The sequence below is a fragment of the Natator depressus genome, chromosome 2, assembly GCF_965152275.1.
Source record: "Natator depressus isolate rNatDep1 chromosome 2, rNatDep2.hap1, whole genome shotgun sequence".
Lineage (NCBI taxonomy): Eukaryota > Metazoa > Chordata > Testudines > Cheloniidae > Natator > Natator depressus.
The window spans coordinates 109362424-109387285 of NC_134235.1; the positions used below are offsets into that span (position 1 = coordinate 109362424).

Sequence of the window (24862 nt, forward strand, 5' to 3'; positions counted from 1 at the left end):
AGCTGTAAAAGCCTGCAACTTTGCATTCATATCTGATGAGAAATCTACTAGACAAACCGAAGTGCACATGACAAAAAGTGGATTTTTTTCTGCATTGAACAAATATCAGCCTTACAGAAAAAACACACTTCAAATAATGCAAAAGTTCAAGAAAAAAAAAGCTCCTTGTAAAAACTCCCACTGCAAATCATTCGAGAAAACAAGAAATCATGGGGGAAACAGGATAAATTTGATGATTGTACTGACACTGGAAACATGCATGTTAATTAGTTAATATTTGTACAGCAATATTAAGATAGAGAGACCCAGTGTTATACTCTATTAAAGTCTTATACGGTATTTACTATGAGTGAGATCCTCAACCCCACTCTAGCCCTTTTACACCATGTAAAAAGGCCAGAGTAGTGTAAAGGGGAATAAAAGCACCTGGAAGTGTATTTCCCTGGAATGGGCAGTGCAGAAGACTGACAGCTTCCAGACACCCCCTCAAAAGCAATGGCATAGGGGGTATGCCAGCAGTGGGGCTAGTGAGGGGTGTCGAGGATGGGACCACAGCCCTGCAGAGAATCAGGACAGTGCTGCAACCCATATGGCAGCCATTGGAGACTGCTATAAATTAGACAAGCCCCTTAGAGCCAGGGCCTGTCCAGCTCCTGGAGCAGCTCAGAAGGAGGGTGCAAAGCTAGCTTAAAACTACCTTAGCACTTCCCTCTCCCTGGGCTGTGAGTTCTGTGCCATGCCTGTTAGAAGGTGCAGCACAGCATCTCATTGTGTGCCCATGGATCAGAGCAACTTCCACAAACTGACAAAGCGCACTACAAAGACCCTCTTGTGGTCTAGCATGAACAGTGTTGCCAACTCTCAGGATTTTATCACAACTATGACAATACTTGGTCCTTTTCTTAAAGACCCAGCTTCTGGATTCAAATAATTATGTGTGAATCTCAGTTTTATTTTTTTAAAAGTAAGTTCCTAGTCCTTATGCTTACAGAGAAAAGCTTGAAAATATGACCCCTAAAGGCTATGACCACAAAAAGACAAATACAAAAGACCCAGGAAGTTATCTTTTAAAAAAAAACATAATTGTAAATCCCATTATGATGTTTAGGGGACCTGACTCACCATTTTTGAGCATCCGGGCAACAACAGGTTTCCTTCCTCCTTCCCTACAAGCTATGACCTACGTCCCTCCCACCTCCTTCCCCTCCCACTTCCTTATTTTATGGTATATAATGTTCGAACATGGGTGCCTAAATCTGGGTTCTTAAATCCATATTTAAGCACTTACATAAAAATGGCTGCATTTTCAAAGTGCTGAGTACCTGCAGGTCCTATCCCCCCCCCCCCTTTTTTTTTTAAATTGTCTGAGTGCTCAGTACCTTTTAAGGTCAGAACAATTCTAGTTAAGTGCCTAAGTATGATTTTAAGACCTTAACTTCAATCACCCATTTTTAAACATCTTGGCTTTTATGCTTGCTCATATATAAGAAAAAGGCAGCGCACAGCCAAGAGAAAATGCAATTAGGACAAAAAACCCGCCACCACAATCAAAGCCTAACACTTCATGCTTCGATATCTACACCAGAAGCACATCATCACCTCTAAATAGAAACTCTGAACCTACTAAAGAAACTTATATAAGACATGACTCAAGAACCAAAGCAATGAGTGTCAAAACATTCAGAGATACTGTAAAGGAACAGAAAGTGAAGATGTACAACAGAGATCCCTGAAATGTAGAAAAATATTGATGAAGGCTTCTTGGGAGAGTCAAAACCATGCACAAGAGCTAAGCTATGGACTTCCTAGCACACACTACTGGAAAATCTTAATCCAAATGCGGTCTCAAGGTCTCTCATCTCTCAAAAAACTGATGTGTGCTCCAGGGATAAGGGTGACATCAACATGCACTTTCATTTGTCTTTATTACTGAGTAGTATTGTCATGAGTCTTAGGGTAGAAGGTAGCCTGCTAGATGTTCTAACTGGTAGGCTAGATCACCCATGGCAAACGCCTACCAGGAGATGATGGTTCAAAGACAGGGAGTAAAAACTGGCCTTGTAACAGGGAGTTGCAGGGGAATTTACAACCCTTTCTAGTCTGATTAGAATGAACATGTCCATGTTGATGGTCTGGGGACAGCACTGAGGAAGGAAAGAAATCCACACAGAAAATAAAAAGAAAAAAATTAAAATAGTGCTGAAAGTAAGAGGGGAAAATAACTTGTGTAAGGGTTAATGCTATTTTATTCTTTTCAGAGTCTTACACCACACCCGTCACCAGGACATCTGTGATTGGTACAAATAGAAGGGTTCCTAGTACATTTTCCTCTTGATACACAGGTTGCACTTGCACTTTAATGAATATAGTCAAGAAGGAACTACACTACCTTGTGTTCTAGAAACTAATCCAAGGCAATATTCATACAACACCTATAACATCTATTTTCAATAAATTCACAGATTCTGTCCAAAATAACTGTTGTGTAATACATGAATTGCATGTGCCATAACAATGAAGTACTAAATGTAACAAAAGAACAGTTTAGAATGGTTTTCTAGAAACTTGCTGGCCACAGTACAACACTTGTACTTTAAAAAGGCGTCTTATAAAACAGAAGTACTGTATGTGCGCTAGCCTATTAATTGGTTTTCCTTCCTTGCTCCTTAGCACAACATCTAACAAAAGATACTCTGATCCGATTCCTTCCTTTTGGGTCAGGGCTCGTAAGTAAAATGTTGGTAAACCAAGTAAGGAAGCAGATTTTCAGATGGACTGTGCCATTACAGAAGGAACAAGAGGGGCGATTCCACAGCTGTCTCCATGTTTCTGGAAAAAAGAAGGTTCCTAAGAGTGACTGCAAATGGTCAAGATGAGCTCTATGGTGAGGAACCCTATCGTGGTATCATATCCAGGGATGTGAACTTTGGTCACCAACTTAAATCCACATATGGTAAGCTACCACCTGCTTGAAACCGTAAGTTGAAAGTGTTCTGAGCAATAAGTAATAAAAAAGTGGGCTGTATCATGTGGCAGGATATAGCCAGATTCATTCTAATGCCACAAATCAAAAGATACGAGGTTGGGGGCCCGGGAGGGGGAGGAGGAGGAGAGGGGAGGGAAAAAAAGAGCATGTTTATGTGTCTGTTTCTCTTTAAACTTTTTGATACCTGAACATCCAACCTACTTTTTAAAAAAATACACATTTTCAAACCTGAGTTATCAGAGAGAAAAAAAGTATTTTTAATCAGTATCAGTGGATTGTTTCAATACATGAACTAAAAATCTCAAGACATTGCCTACGTTGACTTTTACAACCACCAGAAAATAGATGGTGGTCTGTGCGCCACTGGAAAAACAATCCCAGTCATTGCTAGTACTCTACACTGCCATGTGGGAATCCCAACCTTTGTTTCCAGAACTATATTGCCTATATCTCTGGAGGAAGGAAGGGAGTGCTGCAATATTCCATAATTAGTATCATGTTTCAGAACTGTCTTATGTTTGCCTGTCACCCAAAGATCTTGAAGATCATTTGAATAAAAATGATGCACAAGTATTAAAAAAAATACTCAAAGCCTGACATAAATGCTCATAAAGAAATGGCCACCTAGCAATGTTCTGAGTAAAAATAAAAATGTAAAGTTAATATGAGGGACAAAACTGTACACATTATGTAATTTAATGTTTAAAGTTACATTTATCAAAGATGGCTGCTATTATATTGGCTGAGATGATCATATAATCCTCCTGTGGGCTAAAACATAATAGTCTAGATATGGGAAATTGCAGCTTTGGGAATTATATTCCACTGTTGTTTTCTCACCCTGCAATTATTTTAATGATAAACTTCAATTTCACACAAACCTTATTATTGATAATGATCCACTCAAACTATATTGATAGTTAGATTTATATTGCATGCATACACAAGGCTTAAAAATGTCAGCTTGCCAGTGGTGAGTGTGAAGATTGCCCTGGTGAGTATAGAAGCCTAAGACAAAGACAGAACTGAATCTTTCATTTAAAAATATTGTCATAACCATACAGCTAAGGGTAGCCTAGAATTTCTCCTTACCTGTAAGGGGTTAAGAAGCTCAAATAACCTAGTTGGCACCTGACAAAAAGGACCAATGGGGAAAGAAGATACTTTCAAATCCGGGGGGGGCAGGGGGGCCCTTTGTTTGTGCTCTTTGTTTGTGTGTTCTCTTGGGAAGCAGAGAAGCACCAGGTCAGAAAACTCCTTCTCCTATAAACCATCCTAAAGTGAGTCTCAATATTGCAAAAAGAGTAAGTAAATAAGGCAGGGTGCGTTAGATTACCTTTTGTTTTCAACTTGTGAATTTTCCCTGTGCTAAGAGGGAGGTTTATCCCTGCTTTTTGTAACTTTAAAGTTTTGCCTAGAGGGGAATCCTCTGTGTTTTGAATCTGATTACCCTGTAAAAGTTACCTTCCATCCTGCTTTTACAGAGGTGCTTCTTTTACTTTTTTTTTTCTTCAAATAAAGTTCTGTTTTTTAAAAATCTGGTTTACCTATTCAGTTGGTATATTATTCTCAAGCCTTCCCAGGAAGGGAGTGTAGGGCTTGGGGGGAATAGGAATTCCAAGTGGTCCTTTCCCTGATTCTTTGTCTAAATCACTTGGCAGTGGCAGCGTACCGTCCAAGGACAAAGGATTTGTGCCTTGGAGAAGTTTTTAACCTAAGCTGGTAGAAATCAGCTTAGGGGGCTTTCATGCAGATCCCCACATCTGTACCCTAGAGTTCAGAGTGGGGAGGGAACCTTGACAAATATTAATTTTCTAGCCCTTATGGTTACAAAGAACCTTTGAAATATGAAATGTGCATATTAACGTAAACTGAGGCAGTGCCATCCAGAGCCTGCAGATAGAAAGCACCAGTAGCTATGCTGTTCCTCATTGCTATGCCAAAAAGCAGAAGAGTGAAATTAACAAGACTCTGGTGGGGTTCACTATTGTTATTTAGAAGGCTACACAACAGTGAAACTGGAAAATCTCATCAGTTTCACAGTGCTGTTGCCTAGGAAATACATAAGCAGCAGCAGCAGGTGGTACTGGAGTTATTCTTGGAGGAAAAGAATCCCCAAAGCAGAGCAACCTCTGTCCTCCCTCCTCCTTCTAACACCTACTAACTAGAGGCTTTTCCAAATATGAAGCCCCAAAGCAGGGTCACAGGAGAGCATGATAATAAAAATCTCGAGCTTGTCCACTTCCCAGAAGCTGGAGTTATCGAGATGCTGAACCTCTTGGTGTGCCATTGTTGCCTTTCACACTTCTGGCTAGTATGTACTGGAAATTTTTTCTAGCCAAGTATGCTTACACATGCAGACATACAAACATACTTATGTACATATGTATGAAGTTAGAAACACTGCCAAACTAGAATCTTAAGAGGAGAAATGTTTTTGGGGAGATTCCATGTATTAACCTTTACATATTAGAAAGTCAGGAGGCAGAAACTAAGTATTCCAGTCACAACAATAACGGTAAACAGATTATGAAATTAGAGGTTTTACAAAGACACCAGGGTTTTCCTCCAAACTCTTTTGGTAAAGGACCACGCTCTCTATCAGGACAAACCTAGGCAGTACCCAAAGAAAGGCAGAAGTTACCTCAATTAAATGTCTCATCCAAAACGTATTACTTCAAACTGTGTTGCATTTGCCCCCATGTATTGTAAACCTAGTCTGGAATTCTCTGCCAGCAATCTGGAGAATCCATGCTTTCTAGCTCTCAAAGCTAAATTTAGAATAGGTTTTTTGTAGTCAGAAGCTGCTGACACGACAGAGATGATATACACCAAATTACAAAAAGCTCAGAACTTTGGTGGCAAAAGATAATTTGTTCATTCTGGTGAAATAAATACATTTGAGCTATCCAAATACCTGAACTGATCAATTTTGGTTTTAAGACGTAGGATGCTCTGCCTTGAATTGCTTCAAATTTATTCATGCTAATATTTAATTAAATGAGATGTATGATAGTGTTAAGAAACCTCAAAAACTAGTGTGGAGAAAGAGAAATGAAAGATGTAGTGCTATGAGTAAAAGACTGTGATTCTCCTTGAAATAAGGGACACATTATTGGGCATGTTAGGATTTGCTTCTCAATTTAAAATAAAGTTATAGGCATTTTCAGGCACTTCTATCCTCATTACTGATGTTGTTCTGTAAACAAAACAACAACAACAAACAACAGCTTGTCCTCAATCAAATACTACTGCTGCATTTGGAAATTTTACAGCTCAAGTTGGAGCAGGTGACATTTGTGATATCAGCCAATAAACAGGATTTTGCTGCTGTGGTTCAAATTTATCGTCTAGCTTGTTTAAAGCAAAAAACTAAAAAAAAGTTGATTCCCAGGTAAGAACTGAGAGCCAGAACTGACTCATGGGAAGGGGAAGGAGCCTCCTCACCTTGTACATCCATGCAGAGGCCAGGGCCATACACAATACAGCAGAACCTCAGAGTTATGAACACCTCGGGAATGGAGGTTGTTCGTAACTCTGAAATGTTCGTAACTCTGAACAAAACATTATGGCTGTTCTTTCAAAAGTTTACAACTTAATACAGCTTTGAAACGTAACTATTCAGAAGAAAAATGCTGCTATCCCTTTATTTCATTTTTTGTAGTTAACATTTAACACAGTACTGTACTGTTTGGTTTTGTCTCTGCTGCTGCCGCCTGATTGTGTACTTCCGGTTCCAAATGAGGTGTGTGGTTGACTGGTCAGTTCGGAACTCTGAGGTTTTATTGTAAACACAAAGGGCCAGATCACGGTCCATGGTAGGGCCCCTTTGTGCTGCTCTGGTAGTGTTGAGGGGCCGTAAAGCTGCCCTAAGCTACACTGCTTTGTGAAAATTTTCTGGCAAGGGCCCTATGTGCTGTCTACATTAACTACATTTATTTATTTAGGCAGAAGTCAAACGGAATAGCCCATCAGATTAATGTACCATGCTGTACTGGTACAAGATTTGCTTTAAAAAAAAAAAAAGAAGAAGAAGAAGAAGAAGGGCTGGGCAATGGTTCTTTTGGGAAGTCTCAATTTGTTATGGATGTTTCCAACCTCAAACTGCAGCTGCTTTGGGCTGATGCACCTCAGATCTCAAGGCATGTCAAAAACATTAATGAATTAAGTTTCAATTCTGCTCTAGAGGAATGTATCACTACACACCTATATTATGTATGGGGAAACTGAGTCAGAGAGAGATCCAGAGCTGCATTATGTCTTGACTTACACCACAGCCAGGAGGTCTCCCTTCTCACTGCACAGGGAGCAGCCACATTCCCTGTCTTTGAACTCCCTGCATGCAAGGACTTTGGGTGTCCAGCTCCAGCCACTGTGTTAGACAACCCAAAGGAGACATGGAGCCAGGCCATAACCTCATCCCCACAAACAGGGGAGTTGGTACATGCTGCATCATTTCAACACCTCTGCTACCCATGCAGATCCCCCTCCTCACTCACCCTTCCTATGACAGACTGTGGCTCAACAGATATAATGTAAACTTTGTGTTATTTGCCCATGATCACATGACAAGTCATTGGCAGCATGAAAAACAGAATCTAGAGGAGAAATGTTGGCTCCACTGAAGTCAATGGCAAAACTTCAATTGACTTCAATGAACCAGGATTTTCTTTAGAAGTCTTGACACCCAGTCCTCTGCTCTAGCCTCTAATAGTCACTCTCTCCTCTACAAGAGCTGGTGGTAAAACCGATAGATTTGGGCTTTACAATATTGTAATTTTTTTACATTGAACAGAAAACTAGGGCATTTGTCAAAAGCAACAGAGTATTTCATCTACAAATAATTATTAATCACATTTATTTCAGTAGTGTCTAGGTATCAACTGAGATCGGGGCTCCCTGAGTCTCTCTGCTTCAGAAAAGTTTTAAACAAGTTGGACAAAAAATGCACCCAATTTTCAAAGTACAAAAAAAATTACAACTGAAATTGTTCATTCTAGAAATATGTTAACTAGCCAAAAATGCATCTCTGAATTCAAGTCAGAGGTTCATAACAATTCCCAAGTGATACCATTGATTCGGTCTCGACAGATGAGCAATTGCTACAAGGCCTCAATCCTGTGTGGAAGCTGTAGAAATGTCCTCCACTAGAAGAATACAGGAAAAACACCAGAAAAGTCTTATAACATCTGGCTTTTGTCCTTTTTTCTTTCCTGTTTTAACAATTTTTCTTCAGAAATGTATTTCTGATCTTCTTTTCCAAGACAGTTTCACAATATGTAGTTTTCCAATAATATCCTGCAGTCTACATTCAGACGATCTGACGTTAGTCAGTCCATCGACTTCTGTGAGGGTTTTACGTGGCTAAAGACTGGAGGGCTACTTATCAATTGTACCCAGGATACTGAGACAGGAAACTGAGTAATCTGTTTAACTGATACAACACACTTTTTCATCATCTGTCCACCTCTCCCTCCAAAAAGCTAGGGGAGCCCAGGACCCAACCTGGACTAAGGGCCCAATACTGGTCTCACTGAAGTGAATGGCACAACTCCCAAATCAGGAGAGGACCAAGCCCTATGTGAGGGTATTCAATTCTACATTTTAACCTGAAATCAGCACTTCAGTGCTAATTTGACAACCCATATGTCGATGAGGTGTCTTGATTTAAGTGATGACACTGGAACTAAGGACCCACAGTAACAAAGGAAAAACTGCCCATCTTATTTGTCAAAACACAAGCAAGCCTGAGACCCAGAGGGCCATGGTTATGTGCACATAACTTCCACTGAAGGCAAGAGTAGCTGCATGCTTTTATCCAAGGGCAGAATTTAGCCCTGACATTTTAATGACCACTTCAAAAAATAATAATGAAAAACCTAACAAGGCAAAAAGAAAGAAATACTTTCCACCAAACTGATGTGAAACATGAAGAAGACACTGCTTGTATTATTGGCCTGGCAAGCTCATTAGCCCCCATCACACAATACAGACTTGTCATAGAAGCCAAACCTACTCAACTCAAGATTTTCTAGGGTCAGGGGGTTTTTGAGGGGGGAGACTTGGGAGGGATAGGGATAGGTTGTTGTTGACTTATCAAGTGAAAAAACAAGTATGAGTCATGTAAAGGTAACTCAAAGTGTGATGTGACTGCAAAGAAGAGCCAAATAGACCACACGGCATGAGTCAGCAGCACAGATAAAAAGAAAAAAAGGTGATAAGAAGAAGATGCAGCTTGTCTTTATTAAAACACTGCATGACACAGGCCGCCCCCCCTTTGGACTAATTAAAAGAAAAAAGAGATGTCAGACTCCCATGATTTTCACAAGTAATCCTGTAATTCTCTTAAAGTTTTAAAAAACCTGGTGCACAGATGTTAGAAAAGCTGCAGGAGAACAGCTGTAAAGGGACCCATGCTCACAAATGGGTGGGGAGAAGTGGACATCCGGCTCTCTTTATTGCAAGGCCATAGAAGAACCTCCCTCCAAACAACTTGCAGTTCAGGGGAAACTTTATTATTTGGAAGGGGTGACTAGGTTGTGGCAGCAAGACACTGGAGATGGCTAGCAGCCAACTAACTTGGCATGCTCCTGTCAACCAGAAGGATTTCCACGTGGAAATCTGCATGGGGTTAAATGACGTACACTGCAGCATTCTCACTTCATGGCTTCTGCCTGCCTCGGACAGGCTGACTGCATGCACCTACAGTACTGGGCGTCAATGACAGCCTGGAGAGAAGCTGAGGTGTCCAGAGATCTGCAGGGTTGTGATCTGACTTCCCTGCAGATCTTATTGCTCCACAAGGCTTGAAAGCTGCAATTCCTGCTTCTGTTTACTCCTCTAAAACGCAGCCTGATGACCGAAAGGTTTCCAAGCACCTTTTCCTCTCCTCTCATAGGCTTCACTGCAGGAGTGTAATATTTAATGCCAGAAGATCAAGCTGTACAGCCTTGGTTAGAGGAAGCCCCAAGGTCACATCTGAGCCCACATCGTCTGCTAAGCAGCACAGAGCACAACTACTTCCACCACGGCAACGGCTTTCTGCAGTGGTTCTCTGCTGTAGCTTTCAGATCACCTCTTATACATCTTTTGACCTTGGCTGGAGAAGATCAGAACTTTTAGTTCACTGATGTGACCCTAGCAGCTCAAAGGAGCTGCAGAGAGGATTTAAAAGAAAGGCTAACATTAAAAACCAGCCCACAGGGGGTGAGGTGGAAGGCAAAATATTCTATTTTTAGATGCAGGATCCTGATTCACCAGGTTCACCGAACTTCCAAGGGCAGTAAAGACATCAGTGAGTAACAACCCTGTCAGAAAATCTGCCTTGGGAGAATGAAGTTTACTTGCTTCTTTTTCTTTTAGGATAGGCAATCTGAGCAGCATAAATTTAAGCAAATTGGCTTTACATCCAGATATATACATCCACTGTTCCTATTTGGGAGAGAGAGTCCCAATATTTTAGCAAAATATTTTTTTTTCATTTTCCTAGTCTGCCCTGCCAAAATAAGCTCCCTGTGTCCAAGTATTTCAATGGAGTTAGAAGGTGTGCCTATTTTTTCTCTCCAAACTTCCTTATTTATAGATTTCAAATGTTGGCAGGTGTGCCCAGGAAAAGCAGTTGCTGGGCCTAACACAACTCTGCAAAGTGACAGATCTGTTGTAACAGACTAACAGGCAGAGACAGCAAAAAGTTGTGCTTGCCTTCTTTACATATGTCGGTGTTCTTAAAATGCAGCTTTATGGTGATGACGACAGTAACTGGGTGTCTAAAATGGACTACAAGCCAGCACTTGTGCAACCCAAGTGACAGCAGAATTTGGCTCTACGTTTTGATTACATACTTTTTCCAAATCAATCATGTACATTCCAAGAACAAGGTAGAGGGATTGCTTTCCTACACATTAGACTGGGGGGGGGGGGTCAGTATGTAAGAAAAGCAATGAAGTTAGTTTTCATTTCCTGCCTATTTTAATCTTGTCTACAGGTTTTGTGAGCTGCTACTTCCATTTTCTGCCCTGACAGTGGAGGAACTGCTTTCTTTACCAATTTACAGAATAGTCCTTTTAGCTATTTTTAATACAGTCTCAAGCTTCTGACATCCCCCCTACCATTAATTGGCTGCCACTTTACAGAATCATTCAGCAACCACAAATCACTGTGTGAGCCTCACATTTAGTATCGGTAGAGATAAACATATCTTCTTATTAGCCCCCCACTGACATCCTTATTTTTAAAAAAAAAAGAAGATGTGGTGAATTAATGAAAGTGAACAAGAGTTCTCAACACCTCCACTATTCATTAGCACTTGAAGACTCCAGTCATCCCAAAATTCTTTATACACTCAGTTCGATTCTTTTCACACTTTTCCTCCCTTGTTTTTATTTTTCTTTTAACTCATGATGTGAGTGATTCATGAAAGACAAAGCACAGTCTGCATCTGTGCACAGGGGGCACAAAGACACTGAGTACAAATTAGGCTCAGAATCCAAATGTGGGCTCAGTAAGGATTCCTCTTCTTTTTCCACCCAGAGAAATTTCTGTATTTACATGATTCCTAGCATGAGGCTGTTTGGCCTCCAGCCTCAGGGTTGCTAAACAAGATACATGGGACAGCTAACAACCACCATTACTGCTATGACTGCAAAAAGCTACGCACGTCTCTAAGGCTATACAGGCATCACTGGTAACACACACTCTGTAAATCTGCTTTCAGACAACTGTCCGTCTAACCTAAGATCTGAGCTACAGTAAACCCAATGTGATACGCCCTGAATGTGGATCAGCGGGGGATCTGCGAGGGGGGAGGGAGAAGCAAAGGTGTAAGTGATTCAATGTGGAAACCATGCTGGAGGGTGTTAACTAGCAATGCTACACAGAATATGTGCAGTGAATGATAACCTCTTAGCCTTTGTGAACTGTGACTGGGAACGGCGCCAGAAAGTGAGCATACTACAGGAAGCAGTGGCTGCAGAAGAGGGAAGAAGGGGAATCACCTGATCTTCAGCGTCAAGCTCTTCTCCATTAACTTCTCTTTCCACCACACCCCAGGTGCCTTCCCCAGCTTCCAAGAATTTAGCTTAGAAGACAAAGAATGACAGACAAACAGCACGCCAGGCATAACTTCACATGCTGAGGGAAGAGAATTACCTTGCATAGTAGATCTACACTTAGCTGACCTTTGTAAAGCTCTCTCTGATGAAAAACACTGTGCTGCACTGGTGCTCAGTGTTAATCACTCTTGATCCTGCACATGCCTTCAAAGTTTACTTCTTTTCAATGCACAATCTTGCAGGGCTCAACCGCACTCAGTTCAGCACTGCTGTGACACAGGCATACTAGGGTTCTGGACTAACAACAAGCGTGTTCACTTGCATTGTTGCAGCATCATTTCTCTGAGGAAGACATGATGTAGGTTCAGCATCTCAGAAGTAAACTCTGTATCGTTTGTATTCCTAATGCCCCTAAATGAAGTATGGCTTTGATGCTGCTGCCTATTTTACAGCTGAGTAAACTTGAGGTACAGAGAGGACAAGTGACACATACAAGGTCCCAAAGCATTATGGGAGCATACATGAGAAAAGCAGTTAGACGTCCTGACTCCCAATACTGTGCTCTAACCAGATCTACAAAACTCCTTCTCTTACACTGGGCTCTAACCAGCACTTTTCACATGGTTATTCTGACTAGGCGTCAACAATTTTACATACAATTTGTAAACATTAATGTTACATTTACATCAGCACCGGCGCCACCTCTCTTTTAAGAATCTATCCCTAAACGTCAGTCTGTTATTGTATAGTTTTATAGGATGTAGAAATGGAGACATACAGAACACCCCACAAGCAAACACATTTCCACCGGATTCCAGGAGGTGTGTCTCTTGATCCTGTTCTGTTGAGTTCTCTCCTATCCCTCGAATCAGTGCTCTACTCCCCTTTCAGCCTCCACGCTAAGGAATAGCTGGAGTCAGAGCACCAACGAGAGGGAGACATGTGGACTCACGTTTGGATGCACAGACAGCACACCAAGGGAGTACCACTCGATTACCCCTTCATTCCTCACTAGTTAGGGTGCCAGGGATCATAAAGAAGACTTAGTTTATTTACATGTGATCCATATAGACAGGGATAAACCTATATCAGTATTTCAAAATTGTGAATAAAGGAGAGAGGCTCAAGGGGTTAAAACATATTTCCGTGTGTGCGCGCAGGCACACGCTTGTGCTGGTATCCCACCAGATGTGGGTAGTTGGTGAGAGGACAGGGTAAACAGCAAAGAGACACTCAAGGGACCAGCACAAACTGGTTACTTAATGGAGGTGGTCTTTCAATAAAAGTGGAGCAGAAATGTTGTCTGAGGGGTCACTTTGAGGAAAATCTCTACAGATAGGAAGTTATCCAATGAAGAATAAATTAATAGGTAGCCAGTTTTAAAACAAAACACAAGAAAGTATTTTTTCATGCAAAGCACTGTCAACCTCTGTAACTCCTAGCCAGAGGGTGTTGTGAAGGCCAACACTATAACGGGGCTCAAAAGGGAGCTAGATAGATACATGGAGGATAGGTCAATCAATGGCTATTAGCCAGGATGGGCAGGAATGGTGTCCCTGGCCTTTGTTTGCCGGAAGCTGGGATTGGGTGACAGGGCACGGATCACTTGATGTTAACCTGTCTGTTCATTCCCTTTGAGGCACCTGCCATTGGCCACTGTCAGAGGATAGAATACTGGGCTTGATGGACCTTTGGTCTGGCCCAGTATGGCCGTTCTTATGTTCTAAACTTTTGTCCACTGTGATCTTGCAAAAGAAGGCATTTGCTTTTCTCCCCTCTTCCCCTACTTTGTCAATGGCTGGAAGCATGAATGTGGTGCACCAGGGTACTGCACAGCCTGAAATCGGGGGGGGGGGGGGGGGAACAAGTTAGGGGTTTGTTTTTATTTAACATTTTTCTTGTGCTTCACAGATTGGACAATGGAGAGGAACAACTCACATACATAGTAAAGAGGTTATTAAGGCCTAGTCTCTCTCAACCATCTCCCCACCCCAAATCAATATACACTTGCAAGAAAATCTATGTGAAAAAAACAACTACTGTAAAACTCCACTACATTCTGAAGTACTGTTGACTTTACTATGGCTGGACTCTATATCTAACACGTGCCGACTCTGTACATAATTTCAACAAGCGGAGCTGATCAACATCACTTCCTTTATTTCTGTTCATGTAGTTACAGGAACAGCCTTTTGAACGATGCAGTAAAATCAGCTTACTCACTGATTTTTTTTTAAAGTAGAACAGAGAGCAGAAGGATATCATCTTTTTGTGCATAAATCAGCTGTCTGTGTTACCACTGATGTGTTGCAATAATTAATTGCCAGTATCATGTGATTCTCTTTGTTGAACTATATTCTATCTCCACTGTGCATACTCTGTGACTCTTTGCTAAGGGCCTTTACACTGTATTTACTTTAGACAATAAAACTTCAAACAATTTTGATAACGAGAGGTACTGAATAAGTATCGATAATCAATGTTTCAGCATATAATAGAGGGAATTTTTAGTGTAACCAAATAGATGGGAGAGGCATGACAGTATTTTGGATAACAGGGGTGATACTGCATAAAAATTACAGCATACCCGTGTATTACACCTAACCACATCACCACACACTTTAATACCTTATCTGTTACCAAAAGCAGCACAGCCGAGCAGACAGCATTTCTGCCACGTCTCAGCTCTTTTAAATGTTTCCCAGACTTATGCTCCCTACTGTGTACTACGCTATGCTGGCCATCCATAACCATGCAAAAGAAGTGGAGAAGACATCCAGCTCCCAGCACAGAGCCAATAACCACAAGCGGCTCCTGCAGCCACGGAGCAGCAGTATAGGGTGGGGGTGATAAAGGGTGGTGTTTGGGAAATAGGGAGAGGATGTGATAGGTGGAAGGAGAGTGGGAATTACTGGCTCCCCCTTCACTGACAAAAAAAAGTGATGCCCTCTGGCATTGCTCACACTTCCATGGAAAGTGAATTGTTCCCAAGAAAACGCTGATTCCCTCGGCAGATGTGTTTTACTGGCGTGGCTATATTCTGTTACTCAACCCAACCAGGAATTCAGTATTATAGGTTATTTGGTACATTTTCAAAATGTAAACCAGAAGTGACAGCAGAGCCTGACTGAGTTACCAAGAATGTTAACACTGTGATTATAGAAACCGAGAACACTTCCTTTCTTCTTCCACTTAGCCCCACCGCCATTTACTCCAGTGCAGTATTCTTGATGAAGTTTTACCAGCACAATACAGAATAAATTAACCCTTTTTAGTACATCCATTTTGAAGCTTCAGTGATTATTACAAGCTTCATCTGAGGATTTTGAAGCACTACACAAACAACTGCTCAACAGACCTGTGAGGTAGATATGATTATTATAGGTTTCAGAGTAGCAGCCGTGTTAGTCTGTATTCCCAAAAAGAAAAGGAGTACTTGTGGGACCTTAGAGACTAACCAATTTATTTGAGCATAAGCTTTCATGAGCTACAGCATCCGATGCAGTGAGCTGTAGCTCACGAAAGCTTATGCTCAAATAAATTGGTTAGTCTCTAAGGTGCCACAAGTACTCCTTTTCTTTTTATGATTATTATAGGCATCTTGCAGGTGAATGAAACGAGGCACAGGGTGGTTAAGTTACTTGTCTAACATCCCACAGAAACCGGAGCAAAACTGGGAACAGAACCTAGGAATAACAATTCCTAGTCCTCCGCTTTAACCAATAGGCCACACACTGCCTCACAAGCATACTTGTCAGTCTACACAAGAACTACCAACCACAATTAATGAAATATCTCCAAATAGAGAAATGTTTCCAATTGGGAAAAAAAATCTTTTTGTATCTTCTAGGAAACTCAAAATGCTAATCCTCTGGAGAGGCTTATATGTAACTATTTTCTAAAATACACTTTGCATCGTCAGTATTTCCACAGTGGAAAAACCCCACAGGGACATAGCCTTTGCTTATAGCAGAAAAGTACCAAAAACACTATCACAGTTTACAACCTAACTTTCACCAACTCAATAAATCTTATTCTTCACCCATGGCAAACATCAGTTTATGGCAGCAGTAGGGAATAAATCCCTGCCAATAAACATCAAGCGAAGCAACTACTGATCGCTGCATTCAAAAATTAAATTAAAATATAAGTTCATAAAAGAATTAAGAGAGCATTTAAAAAAGTGCCACACACTCTGAAATCAGAAAATTCACGAAGTCTGTCAATCACCCCTGTCAAGTTAAGGCAACGGGATAAAAAGAAGCAATCTGCAACAGTGAAATGTCATTACATATTATCTGATTAGTGGCCTGGGCGTTATTTGCTATACTCCAAATCTGCTTCATCAAACTGACTATGGCCCCAATTCATGAAAGCACTTAAGCATTTGCTTATGCCCCCTCCTATTTTAAAAACTCTTTAAGCACATGCTTAAAGTCAAGCATGTTTTATTTTTATTTTTTTTTTACAAAGTTCAGTTCCGCGTAGAATGTGTAATTTCCATTGTCATGATGTCAGCATTCCTAACCAAGTCAAGATTTCACACAAGTAATTAACATGTGATCTATTCCTGGGGCTACATAAAGAGTACCCCTCACAATCAATCTCAGTACCGGATCACGGAGTTGTCCACTGTTGTCCCAACCATTCCTCAGACTGACAAGAATTGGCAAATGAAGCAAGCAAAAGGTGTGAGCAAAAATCCCTCACCCTCAAACAAATCAGCAACTTGAGTGCAAAAAATTCTGATAGCCTCATTTTGGGCCTGCTCTTGAGAACTGCTGGCTAGTTGCAACCCCTATTAATCTCAATGGGAGCTGCAGGTATTCAGCACCTCTCAAGACCATGCTATTTAAACACCTTACCAATATTCTTATTTTTCAGCCATAAATGCAGACTATTTCAAGATCATTTATTTTTAAGGCCTCAGCCCTGCATTCGGATCCACATGCACACAGCCTTGTGCCTGCTGGAGCTCCATTCACTTCCAAGGAGCTCTGCCTGCATGGGTCCATTTTTCGTAAAAGGTCCTAGGAGCCCAGCTTTGCAGATTCATTTGTTATTGTAAAGCCTTCAGGTCAGACTTCTATTTGATGTCTCACACTGGTCATACTCACATCAGATGTAAGCCTCCCAGTGCTTTATAGGGGGAGACTTTCAAAGGCACTCACTTTCCCTTTGTGCCTTTTGAAAATTTCCCCTTTGTACAATAAATAACTTTTACAATGTAATAACTTATACTACAGTGAAGATGAGAAAGCACTGAATATTTAGGCATATGCCCAGGAAGTGAGGAAAGAGAAAGACGCTCTAAACCCTTGTTTATACTGCAGTTCTCCAAAACTGTAACACAGGGAACACAATGTGTCATCCAGACACAGGCAGTGCAGATAGCTATGTTCTGAAAATGCACAGCTGATTTAGTACTATCCAGTATAGCAATATGGAGTGACAGGGTGTTCATAAAGCAAGAGTTTTTGCTGCAAGAGAGGGAGAGAGAGAATTTTGGTCCTGTTGTAGCTAGCTCAAAAGTCAGCTGAGCATAACTTATCTGGTATATAAAACTTGGGGCGGGGGGGGGCAATAACTGAAGAACAGTACAAAGTATTACTTACTGCCTAAGACACCCAGTACAAACAAGGTGCCACAAGTACTCCTCTTCTTAGTACAAACAAGAGGTTTTCCCACTTTCCCTCATGTAAAACTACTCCTGAAAAACCCAGCTACTGAGCTATTGCTTGTCTTGGCCTTTTTACTGAAAGAAAGCATAGTAAAAACAAGAAAGAGCTAACATTATATGCATTAAAGATACCTCATGTTAGGAAATTCTTGTGAGTCATAATTACAATCAAATTCATTTTAGTATCAGATTTGCCAAAGGCCATGTATTAATTGCTCCTACTGTAAAAATTAATGTGCTGTCTCTCAGCTGTTGTAGTAACTTGACACATGTTACTTGATGCAGCTGTAGCTGCATATTTACCTTCCTAGCTGCTTCCCCTCACTCACAATCTTTGATCATAAACTATGACTTAACATCTAATGCACTGAGTTCTAGGGAGATTTGCTATTTTCTGATTGCCTTTTTCTTAACAATGATGCAAATAAATATAGAAAAAAAAATATATATATATATATCGCCTAGCACGTGTCCACTAATTTTGCTCATTGTTGGTTAGGTTGATTTAATGTGGCTAGTGCCTAGTAATCAAGAGTAAAGTGGATCACAGCTTAATATAGAGTGCTGTTATTCTTCCCTTTGCATAATGCTGGTATGCTATGGCCCAAATACCAGAGATTTATTTGATGTGTACTTGCTTTCAAGCATTAGTAAACAAGTTGTGGTCCATTATGGAAGAACAGCAGAATAAAACATTTTTGTAGCTCTTTACATAAACCATACTGAAACATGCAATGTTAAATATTTCCATTTGTGCATCTACAAAAAGTTGCATTTCTGAAGTTTGTTTCAAAGAGAAAGAGCAGCCATTTCAAGAATTTTGGCTGTATAAATCCCTGTTTAAAAAGGACTGTTTGAAATAATTTTTCTCATCAAGCTACAATATTATTTTAAACATTATCAAAATGTACAACCAAAGCTGAGATCCATGAATTTTGTTTTGTTTTTTCACTTGTTCCACTCCTCATAACGTATCAATGAAAAGAAAATATTTATACCTCAGCCTTTCTAATTCATACTCATTAATTCACACTTCTCAACAAAAGAACTCTAAGAACTCTAATTTCTAAGACACCATTATTTTCATGAAATATACTACGGGGCATTTACTAGTACACTATGAAATATTAAAAATATTATAAAGGAACTAAATCTGTCAAATTAGTGGTCAATCTATATTATGTGATGCAGGTTCTTTGGTTTTTTGATCATTTACATTTTTCAAAATTCGGTCATTTACGAGGGGTCTTCCGGTCCAGCCATTAGTACAAATAAGGGCCTAACACTTAGATTACCACGTTATAAAACAGAGGTGGGCAAACTACGGCCCGCGGGACCCTCCTGCCCGGCCCCTGAGCTCCTGGCCCAGGAGGCTAGCCCCCGGCCCCTCCCCTGCTGTCCCCCCTCCCCCGCAGCCTCAGCGCGCCGTGCCACCGGCGCAACACTTGGGGTGCCCGGGCAGTGCAGTTGCAGAGCCGCAGCCTGGCCCGGTGTTCTGGCCAGCGTGGCTGTAGCACCGCCAGCCACCGGTTCTCCAAGCAGCGCGGTAAGGGGGCAGGGAGCAGAGGAGGTTGGACAGAGGGCAGGGGAGTTGGGGGGGGGGTGGTCAGGGGGCAGGGGTGTGGATAGGGGTGGTCAGAGGGAGGGGAACAGGGGGGTTGGATGGGGCAGGGGTCCCAGGGGGGGAAGTCAGGAAGGAGAGGGGGGGTTGGATGAGGTGGCAGGGGGCAGTCAGGGGTGGGGGATCCGGGGGTGGTCAGGGGACAGGGAGCAGGAGTGATGGATGAGGTAGGAGTCCCGGGGGAGTCGTCAGGGGGCGAGAAGCGGAGGCGGGGGGTCAGATAGGAGGTGGGGGCCAGGCCATGCCTGGCTGTTTGGGGAGAGACAGCCTCCCCTAACCGGCCCTCCATACAATTTTGGAAACCCGACGTGGCCCTCGGACCAAAAAGTTTGCCCGCCTCTGTTATAAAACTACAGTAACTATTTTTTAAAAGCTAAGTTTCAATCCAGCAAACATTTATCATGTGAGTAGTCCCTACTTAGCATGGCAGGGCTACGCACATACATACAATTGCTTATGCACATAAGTGTTTTCAGGATCAGGGCCCAAGTGTGAATCTACACATTTAAAGACATAAGCAGTGAAATTGTACATAATCAAATGAGTGAGCCATATAGTCATAAAATTTTGCAAATTTCTCTACATACTAAAGAAAACTGATTCAGTGGCTGGACACGAGCTTGGGTCTCGGGAGACTTAGGGTATGTCTACAATGCAATTAGACACTCACAGCTGGTGCATGCCAGCTGACTCAAGCTAAGAAACTGTTTAACTACAGTGTAAAAGTTCAGGCTCAGGCTACAGCCCAATCTTTGGGACCATCCCACCTCACAGGGTCCTAGAGCCCAGGCTCCACCCCAAACCCAAAGGTCTACACCGCAATGAAACAGCCTCTCAGCCCAAGCCTTGTGAGCCCAAGTCAGCTGGCATGGGCCAGCTATGGGTGTCTAACTGCAGTATAGACATAGCCTAACGGTCAACTTCCTGCTCCACCACAGACTTCCTGTGTGACCCTGGGCAGATTATTTAGGGCTTGGTCCTATACCCATTGAATTCAACAGCATAGCTCCCATTGACTTCAATAGTACAGGATCAGACACCTTGGTCCTCCATGCCTCAGTTCCCCATCTGTAAAATGGGGATAATTGTCTTCACAACAGCTGTATGAGCTAGGGAAGTACTAACACATTAAAGATTACTAGTGGCACCTTAAGAGACTAACCAATTTATTTGAGCATAAGCTTTCGTGAGCTACAGCTCACTTCATCGGACACATTCAGTGGGAAATACAGTGAGGAGATTTATATACACACAGAACATGAAAAAATGGGTGTTATCATACACACTGTAAGGAGAGTGATCACTTAAGATGAGCTATTTTCATGTTCTCTGTGTATATAAACCTCTGCACTGTATTTTCCACCGAATGCATCCGAGGAAGTGAGCTGTAGCTCACGAAAGCTTATGCTCAAATAAATTGGTTAGTCTCTAAGGTGCCACTAGTACTCCTTTTCTTTTTGTGAATACAGACTAACACGGCTGCTACTCTGAAACCTGACATTAAAGATTGTGAGACACTCAGATACTACAGTACAGATAATACCTTAACGGTGGCCAGATAAGTACCTAAAATAAACAGGTTCAGTAAAGTTTGCTTAAGCTATTCTGGTCAGCTGTCCTTAATTCAGCACAATAAGAGTTAATCTGAACTGATTTTTTTTTTTTTTTAAGACTGTGGTGCTGAGTTCACATTTTTTTATTAATATTTATTTTTAGTAGCTAACAGAATGAATTTCCTGTTTTAACAAAATTAACAAACTTAACTTCCAAACCCTCTGAGACCTGAAATTCTTAAATCTGAAATCCATTTTAAACAACAGCAACCCAGCCAAACAGTTCAACAAAATACTTAATGTTACCGTATGTCTATAAAGGAGGACAAAATGCTCTGATCTGTAGAGCTGGTACAGTTCTACAGCGTAGGAGGGGTCCCAGCTGTGCAGAAGGATCAAAAGGGCCTCAGTTACCCCTCCGTGCCACAGAGCCCTGCTCCAAGATGGCCATTTCCATCCATGGGGACATTGGGGCAAGCTGAGGGATCTACAGCTACTCTGTGAAGACACACAAACCAACCACACTGCCCTGGAGGAAATCTGAACAACAATTCTTCCTTACTAAAAATTGACTTTACTTTTTAAATAGAGTGGAATGGATATTTTCTTTGTTTAGATATATTTTAAGAGGAAGAAAATTTAAAATGGCAGCCATGTTTATGAAGTACAGTTGCCAATTTTTTAGCATTGTGCTACACTTTTAAACTTTAAGTGCTATCACTTTATATTTACATTATTTGATTTTATTGGTTCACTTCTCCCTGCCTTGTGCTTCCCCTCTTCCTTGTAGCTCCTCCCACTTGTTCTCTCTTCACATCCTCCAGCTTTTAAACTGCTCCCATTGGCCCCAACCCTTTTGAAGTCAATGGAAAGGCCCCCACCCATTTCAGTGCCAACTGGATCAGGACCCTTGCCCCAATCTTCTGGATGGAGTAGACTGTACATCAATGCTTCTCCTTAAACCAACCAAGGAGAGGCTGTTGATCAAAGTATTTTCAAGCAGAATTCCCACCTGCTGGCTGGGAGAGTGGAACCAAGTCTCCTACATGGCAGTTCATCTACTTTTCTAAAAACAAGCTACAGCACATGGGCACTTATACGTGGTGCACTGGTAGAAAAGTAAAATTACCTTTTCAGTCAGTGATGCATGATAGAAATAGCCATGTGGTGCTATTTTCAGCTGATTGGGATTGTTAAACAATAATAGAAAAAAGTCTGACATAGAAATATACAATATTCTATGGACTCTATTTTGGATCTCTGAGCCCTAGCTGCACTGGGAAGGAGAGGGGATGAAGAGCATTACCTAAGCATTGGTCTGTGGAGATATTATGCCTGTGCAGTAGAGGTGCAGGATGCCACAGAAGTGCTAGGAAAGCACAATTAGGAGTGGAAGTTGCTATACCTGTTCCACAGGTGTTGTCTGCAATTTCCCCTAGTGCTGCTCTACATCCTTAGACTGGTTTGTAGAAGTGAGACCATGGCCACACCTCAGCATCGTGCTCTCTCTCTCTCTGGGCATGGAGGGCTGCATTGGCTAGCCTCCTCCAATAGCACTCCTGGGGAACTAGTAACCATATTGTGGCTGCCTCTCACATGGATGCACTGGGTTGGGTGAATGGTCTCCCTGAATACGGTCCTCCACTTAACACAGCATGACTAGAATTTAGCTCGATGTGCAGTCGAGTTTTGTTCGTGTCTTCAGTACTTTGTAGTTCTTGTTTCTTCTGGACATTCCAATCTCCTTCTAAAAAAGCATGTTTTTCAGCTGATTCACCTAAATGTCAGTCTGACTGTTCAGGAGTAAATAACCTCTTCTGATGACTCTGCCACTGCACGTTTTCATTCCAATGTGTTATTGTGAGTTTCCTAAGGAGCAAGGAAGAATGCAGATCCAGATCTGAACTTCACCAGAGTTTCAAACTGTTGGGTTATGTTGTTCTGGGCTCATCTCCAGCCTGGAGTTACAATTTCTAAAAATCTGTTTGGAGTTTTATCCGAGTACAAAGGAAGTGTCTGAATTATATATCAAGGGTCGAAACATGTTTTTTTATATTTCCATACCTGGATATCTCAAAAATGACCACATGGAATTTTATTATGCCTTCTAGGTCTGGCTGGATGGAGGGATGTATGCGCGCATACATACACACAATTTATTTATTGACTTTTGGACTGAGAACAGGCAAGGAGAAATTGCAGTCCAAAGGGCAGTTTTTTCAGAAGATTGTAAAGTGCCTTGAAAATAGCATACCTAGTGCTGTTAGCACAATGCAACAGTACCTCTACTGGAGATGTGACACTCTGAACTTTAACTGTTAAATTCAGTTACTTTGCTGCGAAGAAATATTTTCAAAATTACTCAGATTAATTGCTTTATCAGAAGATCATGATGAAAATGTTGTTGATCACACAAATACAGGTAAATTCAGAGAGAAAAGAAGTGATGTCAGCTTACTAAAGATTTACATGATAGAGGTAGAAAAAGCTACACAAAATTCACCTGAAAAAAAGTGTATCGTAATTAACAGGCTACAATATATCCAAAATGCATATTTTGGAATTTAATTTTACCTCAAGGATGTGGAGATGCATATAATACAAACCAATTGAACTCCGCTCTCATACTATGCAATATTTTAAAATGAGATTTTAATGGTGATAATACTTATAAAGTGTAACTTGTGTATTTAACTATATAATTTATTCATATGCAGTACAGTACGTAGCAGCACAAATTTAACGGGACACTATCAGGTTATGCTTGGTAGCTCAGAAAACTTGGCATTAGACATTTATAAAATATACCTATGCTTGGAGATATTTAAAGGAATTCCAGGCTTACTGAGGAATTCTGTGAGCATTTGCAGGATATCTTCAAGCTTCTTAGCCATAAAATTGCTGGAGGACAACAGAAAAAGAGAAAAATGGTGGGAAAATAAAGGCAAATAAGATGATTTTTGAGTACTCAATGGGCACCAGAGTGCAGGCCCAATAATGCTTTAAAATGATGTCTCCAAACAGACTTGAAAGATAGAGGATCATATTTACTAGTGCTAGAACAGGGAAGTGCAAACTACGTCTTCGGGGCCCAATTCTAGCCCCTTACAATTCTCTTTGCAGCAAGGGATTCATCTCCTGTCACAAGTCTGGCAGAGAAGCTCTATGCCACTTTCCTGTGCATCCTCTGTCATGGGAGCACATTGGGAGCAGCAGGAGGCCAATGTCTCTTAGAATTACATTGCACAGGGGCGGTGCAGGCCACCACCCCTGCCAATCAGGCCCCAAATTCAGAGGCCACCTTTGCCCTTCCCTCACCTGGCCCACATCTCCTGAATTGGCATGAGCATGCCAGCAAGCATAAACCTGGGGCGTATTTTCACACAGAAGCTATAAAAAAAAATAAGGAACATTCTCACAATGATACAAGGTTTATTATTATGTGTACAGCACCACAGAAGGGCAGAGTGCTTTACAGCTGCCTGGTTCTAGACCAATGGAGCTCTGCTATTGGCCAAGGTGTCACATGACCCTGTGAACTGAGAAACCTCTCTAAAAGAGGAATTTACACTGCAACACAATTGCTCCAGACCAGGAAATAAAGTGAGACTCAATTTGAAAAATGCAAGCTAATACACCAGGGGAAACATAATCTAAAACACATGTGGTATAGCAAGCACCCCATTCTCTAACTGCACAGGGCAGGCCAAGACTGGGGAGGCCCTGTGGGGTGGCACTAGTCAGCACAGTTTATATTTTGTTAGTCTGGGAGCTATACAGCCAGGAGGACCTACAGGGTCTTGACTCTGTCTAGAAGCCTCAGAGAATCACCTTTAGATTCATTACCTGCAAGTCCTATCTCCTCTGAGCGGGAAGGAATTCAGAGAAAAGCAATAAAAATTATGTGATGTCTGAAAGCATTGGCTCATTATGAAATATTAAAAGAGTTAAGTGAGTACAGCTTGACTAAAG

General features: G+C 41.4%; 1 protein-coding gene across 7 annotated transcripts in view; it reads right to left on the minus strand.

The window, feature by feature from the left end:
* The window catches only part of ATXN1 (ataxin 1), a 265370-nt gene that overhangs the window by 210049 nt on the left and 30459 nt on the right, over nt 1-24862 (minus strand). The window lies entirely within an intron of this gene.